Source organism: Saccopteryx bilineata, chromosome X (assembly GCF_036850765.1).
Source record: "Saccopteryx bilineata isolate mSacBil1 chromosome X, mSacBil1_pri_phased_curated, whole genome shotgun sequence".
In the NCBI taxonomy this organism is placed as follows: Eukaryota; Metazoa; Chordata; class Mammalia; order Chiroptera; family Emballonuridae; genus Saccopteryx; species Saccopteryx bilineata.
The window spans coordinates 103,994,177-104,000,176 of record NC_089502.1 but is presented as its reverse complement, the minus strand read 5'-3'; the positions used below and the strand labels follow the sequence as shown (position 1 = coordinate 104,000,176).

The following is a 6,000-nucleotide window of genomic DNA, read 5'->3' as shown; positions in this document are numbered from 1 at the left end:
TCTGGAAGGTTAGAATTAGAACGGGAGGGTAAAACTACAGTTTTATTTCCTCTCTAACTCAAGAATATTTTGTATAGTGCTTTTGTCTTTATACTTACTGAGTTAATACATGTTTTTTGTTAACAATTGAAACCTTGCAGAAGTATCTGAAGTTGCATATCAAAGCTCCCTTCTCCTCTCACCCTGCAGTCTCATTATGAACTGCCGATGAAGTAGTTAATAGTTAGGAGTATCTCCTATCAGATCCATTATATTCCTATACATTCACAGATGCCGATCCTCTATGAGGTCTTTGTCAATCTCACTGCCACCCCAAATAATATCAAGGAGAAAAAGAAAGAGTGATTGAGAGCTTTACTATGTGCTTGAAGTAAGTGTTCTAAGGCTTTGCCCTTGTGAACTCACTGTGGTCGGCGCCCAAGTGTCTCCCTCCCTCACTCCACACTGTGTCCCCGCTTGCCCTCTTGCCCCCCATTCTTCGCAAGGCTGCTGCAAAAATTGTTAATTTTTAAACGTAAATAGAATCCTGTCAACCTTCAGCGGCTTCCATCGTGCCTGGAATCAAGCCCCAATGCCTTAGAGACCCTACTATTTCTTCTGGTTGAGTTCGCTGGATCCGGAGTAGCTCAGGCGCGGTCCCCGGTGAGGGACCCGGCTTCACCACCAAGTGAGCGCCCTCCCCAGGGGCAGGGGCGGGGCTTCTTGAGACGGAGGTGGAGCCTTAGATCCAGTGAGCGGAGAGCAGGAGGGGGAAGCTTTCAGCCGAGGGTGAGCGAGGGGAGCGGGGCTGAAGCAGGGCCCCGGACGCGGCACGCTTTTGCGTGTCCCGCGGAGCTATTGCGGCCGAGGTGAGCGTCTTCTCCCCCAGGTTGGGGGCGCGGGCTCTGTACAAGCGGCCATCATCGGCTCCTCGCGGGGGGTCGTTCCCACGGGACCCCGAGCGGATGCACGGAGGTGGTGGCTTTAGGGAGCCTGCGGGAGCGGCTGGTGAAGGGGCCAGCGGCCAGCTCCAGGACTCCCTCCACCCCGCCTTCTCTCTCCTCCCCCAGGCCTTGGCCGGCGCCAGCGGAGAGCTAGCCGCATCTTCGGGGGCAGCGAGACAGCGGCCCGCACCGGGGCGAGACAGCGGCCGACAGTGGGGATGCGAGGTACCGGCATTAACCATGGCCAAGTGGCCCTAGAGAGGGAGTACAGGCCGGGCCTTCTCTCACGGGTTGGAAGAAGGCGGCCTCAGGGGAGGGGGAAGGTGAGGGGCGGGCAAGCTTGCTTCGCGGGTAACTACTAGGCATTGTAGATGTATGTTTTGGGATCTAAATGATACTATAACACGCAAATACATATTCATTTCGGCAATTGATTTTAAAAAACTTAATATATCTTGTAGACCTTCCGCTATAAGGGAATCTCAACTTGTCTCATGTATAAACAGCTGCATTGTATGATTGTACTACAGTTTATTTAACTGTTTCCGGATTGATGTACATTAGCTTGTTTCCCTTTTGGGGGGAGGGGGCTATTACACGCAACACTATAATGAATGGGCTTGTGTATGTTTCATCCACATGTATGAATATTTCTGTAGAAAAAAAATTCTTAGAAGAGTAATCATTGGATCAAAGTGTATATGCATTTTGAATTTTGATAAATTTGTCCAAATTGCCATCCCAAAAGGCTATGTTCATTTATACTCTCCAATGTTTTGTGAGAGTGCCCATTTTTCCACAGTTGTGGCAACACAGATTATTATCAATCTTTATAATTTTGACCAATTTAAAGGGCAAAAAATGGTATGTCATATTTTTCATTTGCATTTCCCTGATTACTACTGAAGTTGAACATATTCTTTATTTGCCGGATTACAAAAGTAAATAGGCAAATATCAATAGTCTTCCTATCTGTTAGCAACAAGCATTTCGAAAATTTAGTACTGGAAAAACCCTATTCGTAATAGCAAGGAAACAGCAGTACCTAGAAGTAAACTACAAAACTTTATTGAGGAATATAATAAAAGAACATTTGCATCCACGGAGAAGGGATACATGCTTTTGGTTAAGAAGGCTCAATTTTGTAGCGATGTCCATTTTTCCTATGTTGCTTTATACAACTGATACAATTTCAATAAATATACCAAGTTTTTGGAACTTAGTATGATTCTAAAGTTCATCTGTAAAAAAAGATGGCTAAGAATAATCGAGAAAATATCTTAAAAGTAAAAATGGGTTTATTTATACTGCCAGGTATTACAATGTATTCTAAAGGAATAATATTTAAATTACAATGTATAGAACAATGTGTTAGAATAGAAAAGCCCGCAATTAGAGCCAGATTGTGTCCCAGAATTGATTGGGGAAACATTGTTGTCTAGACGGGGAGAAACTGCCATTATTAAAAGCTACAGGCACACATATCCCCACCTCCCGCCCCCAGGAAGCTTCAATTTTCCTTTGAGGGCAGACTCCTTTGTTTGGAGAAAACCACTTTATTGGATCTGTTGGTTATGCCAAGGTAAAGCCCCAGGAGCTAAAATATTTGGCTTTGCAGCTATAACTAACGATGTGACCCTTTAGTTAGATTATGATGGATTCAGGTTAGCCTGCAGTGCGGCGAGGGAAGGCGTCTGAGTATTATCGGTCTTTAAAAATTGTTTTTTCCCGATCTAATGGGCCAAAACGTTATGTCATTGTTTTCATTTGCATTTGCGTGCTTATTGTGGGATCGAACGTCTTTTATGTGTTAGTCCAGGATAATATGTGTTTCCTGGAGGCAGGTGACAATGGGACCCATTGCTCCTCTTCCAGAATGTAGTTTGACTAATTGGTACAGCACTGCCCAGAAGCGTGAGAATAAACAGGTTGACTTTTTAAATTTTCCTCAAGCACTGGGTTCTGGACACCTTAGATGGGGGGCGGAGGCAGTTTTCAGGACATGGCCGAGATTTGGCGCTGAGCTGTGTCATCGCGAGGTTTGTCAGCCAGCACCGCAGTGGGTCAGAAACCTCGTGGTAGGCGAGATCCCTGCAGGACGGGAGGTTCCTCCCTTCCCCCGAAAAACTCCCAGTCATTTTCACGAGGCCCCGCCTCTCTCCTTTTTAGGAGCGTACACCCGGTCTCGCGAGATCTTGTGTTTCCTAAAGGCGAGGCGCGGGCGGCATCCTGCGGTGATTCCGAAGGTCTCTTGGAGACTGAAACATAATATCGCGATATTTGCACGGAGCATGCGGGAGCTAGTGGCGGCAGGTTGACTCCGCCCCCCGACGCTCCGTGGTGCGTCATTTGCTTCTCGCTTCGCGTAGGTTGAGAGCGGAGCCGTAGCGACTTTGGCTTTGGTGGGAGGAGGGGTGTGGGAAGGGCTGGGTTCTGGCTTTTCCCGTCCGGTAGAGGTTCTCGCGGGATCGCGCAGAGGCAGCTGCGGTTCGGCTACGGCCTGCAGCAGCTTTGGAGGCAGCGGCAGCGTCTTCGGCTCGTGCTGTTCTTAGCCGATGAGTTCTCGCGGGAGTGGGGTTACGTCCTCGTGGGATCATTGGCGGTGGCGGAGGTAGCTTGGGGGTGGGGGGGGGGGCAATGACTAGGGTCGGTCCGCTTGCTGTTAAGATGGCGGCGGAAGCTGATGTCTGTCTGACCAGGACGTGGGACTGTGTTGGCTCTCCACATTTGTGATGCTTCTTAGGTACCCGCCGTTATGGAGGTGACAATTGATGGAACGCCGAGGTGCCGATAAACAGAACTCAAGGCGAAGACCACCCCGTCTCTAGTCGGTTGGGGAGACACCATTTCCCGGGCCTCAGCCGCGTGGGGACCCGCCTTTGCCCTACCAGTCAGTGCCTCCGTTGTCGCCGCCACAGTGGGCGGATTAGGAAGGGTGAGGGATGGGAGTCTTGGAGTTCGTGGGGGTGTGGGGTTGGAGGTTAGATTGGGAGGTGAGGGAGAGGAGAACTACGACAACGGCCCCCCCCTCCACACACACACATACACCTTTCTGCGGGCCCGCTCTGTTCTCCGCCTCTGCGGCCGCCTAAATCAATCACCTAGCTTTTCTTGAAGTGGACTCGATTTCCCCAACTCCCATGGTCTTTGACTTAAGGGGTCAAGCTTTAGTGCTTCTGATGTATTACTCACTTCTCGCCTAATTCTATGGTCCCATCGAATCTTCACCTACATGGATATTTTAAGGCTGTATTTAAGAGGGGGAGGCAAAGCATTTCCGTGTCATCTCCTACCCAATCCTACTAAGGAAGAGCTTAGCTCTAGTCCCTTATCCTGTCCAGTTTGTCTCTTCATTGGTTCTCTTGACACAGGCGTTGAATACATGGAGGAAATAAAGGGGACGGTTTCCGTTCCCTTTATTTACTCCATCTTTGTGGAGACATAGTAACCTTCCATTTCATTAAGTCTTCGTGCTTTATGACCCTGATCAAAGCACAGGGCAGCTATTCCTCCAACTGCTTGGTGTTCAACCACTTTTACGTGGAATAGTGAATGGGTTGGTTTGGTGGTCTTTGTGACCTCTTCATTTTAGAAGCTGTTAGTCTTTCCTTTCTCATAACCCCGTCCTCCCCCAACCCCCCCTAAAAAAGCTGTAGAGGGTAACCCACCAGTAAACCAATTTTTTGTCTTATACCCCACAATCTCCCTCCATCCCCAGCGCAGGCTTGGGGGCCGCCCCTTTTCCCTGCCTTACTCTGAGGGCCTGTGACTTCTTCGTCTGTGGAAATCTATTTTTGCTTCTGACCACCTCTTACATGCTATTATTCACTTCTTAGTCCTTCTTTTCCCTGCCTCTGTCCTCTTTTTCCAGGAGCTGAATTCCCTAGAGGGAAGATACTTTGCTGTCAGGCCTCCTACATTCCCCCTTCTCCATGTGCTAGAAAATAATATAGCTTTGATAGATTGTCTCCTGCCTCTCAATTGTCCTGTTCTACTTTTTTCTACACTTCCCCATTACATCATTATTATAGGCAATTAATTACCTGTTATTTGTTTCCTTTTTAGATTACATGTTCAGTAATGTTTTAGCCCCAATGTTGTCTACATTGAGTAGACACCAACATTCCCCAGGCAAGGGAAGGCTGCCTAGTATGGTAGAAAGAAATACTGTGTCCTTTGCGTTCATGCTGAACTTTGTGACCTTGAGCACATTACTTTTCAGAGTCTCAAGTTTTTTCATCTGTGTGATGGAAATTGTAACACTTGCAGTTGCTACAATTAGATACACAACAAATTGTGGTTACATTTTCTTAGGGAAAGAATACCTTGTCAGATACATCTGTTTCATATGGTAGTTTTATGACCTAGGAAAGAAGAAATTTTGTTTCCTTAACTAGATATTTTTCATATATTTCTAGGTCAGTCCTATCAATTTTGTATTTTTTTTCTCTTCATAGGCCAAACTATTTCTAATGGTTCTGGTTGTTTGGAAATGATTCCCACCTGGATTAACCTAGTCAAGGATTTTAGTGCAAAATCACTATCCTGGAATAACCACTAGCCATAATGTTTCTCCTGGAATAACCACCAGCCATAATGTTTCTCTCTAGACCCCCTCCCTCCGTGTTCTGTGTTTTAGAAGGGGCGCCTCATCCCTTGCCTCTTCCCACCTACTCCTTCAAAGAAGTCTGTCTTCTTCATTCATCCTAGATGAGATTTGGTGCCATGCTTTTCATAGTGATAAAGGGAACTTTGCTAGCTAGTTTTCAAATATTCATAGTGATTTTCCCCTACCTCCTTTGGCCCTTCAGATCACTGTAGGGATCTGATACTTGGTTTTACCTGGGCAGGATAATTCTTATATGAGAGAGTTTAGAAAGGTCATTTGGAGTACTAAGCTTCTTTTCCGAAAGGAATTACTGTCAGTTCTTTAATACATTACCTTCTGTTATTCTTTTGAAATTTTATGTTTTTCAGCATTCTGACTAAATAGAAGTGACTGTTCAATATGGAGGTAGTTTTTTTCTTTTTTCTTTAGAAATTAAATTTAATGGGGTGACACTGATCAATAAGAGTA

At 46.4% G+C, this 6,000-nt stretch overlaps 1 protein-coding gene across 11 annotated transcripts in view; it reads left to right on the top strand.

Annotated features, from left to right (window-relative positions):
- Positions 1 to 743: 743 nt before the first annotated feature.
- Positions 744 to 6,000, top strand: part of HUWE1 (HECT, UBA and WWE domain containing E3 ubiquitin protein ligase 1) — a 179,513-nt gene continuing 174,256 nt past the window's right edge. For 9 of the 11 annotated variants that reach the window (XM_066249119.1, XM_066249128.1, XM_066249122.1 and 6 more), the window contains exons 1-2: positions 744 to 848; positions 1,050 to 1,148. The gene's annotated coding sequence lies outside the window, so the exon portion shown is untranslated. Of the gene's footprint in view, positions 849 to 1,049; positions 1,149 to 3,339; positions 3,535 to 3,666; positions 3,859 to 6,000 lie in introns of those variants that run through there. The other 2 variants (XM_066249121.1, XM_066249120.1) reach the window with 2 other exon arrangements.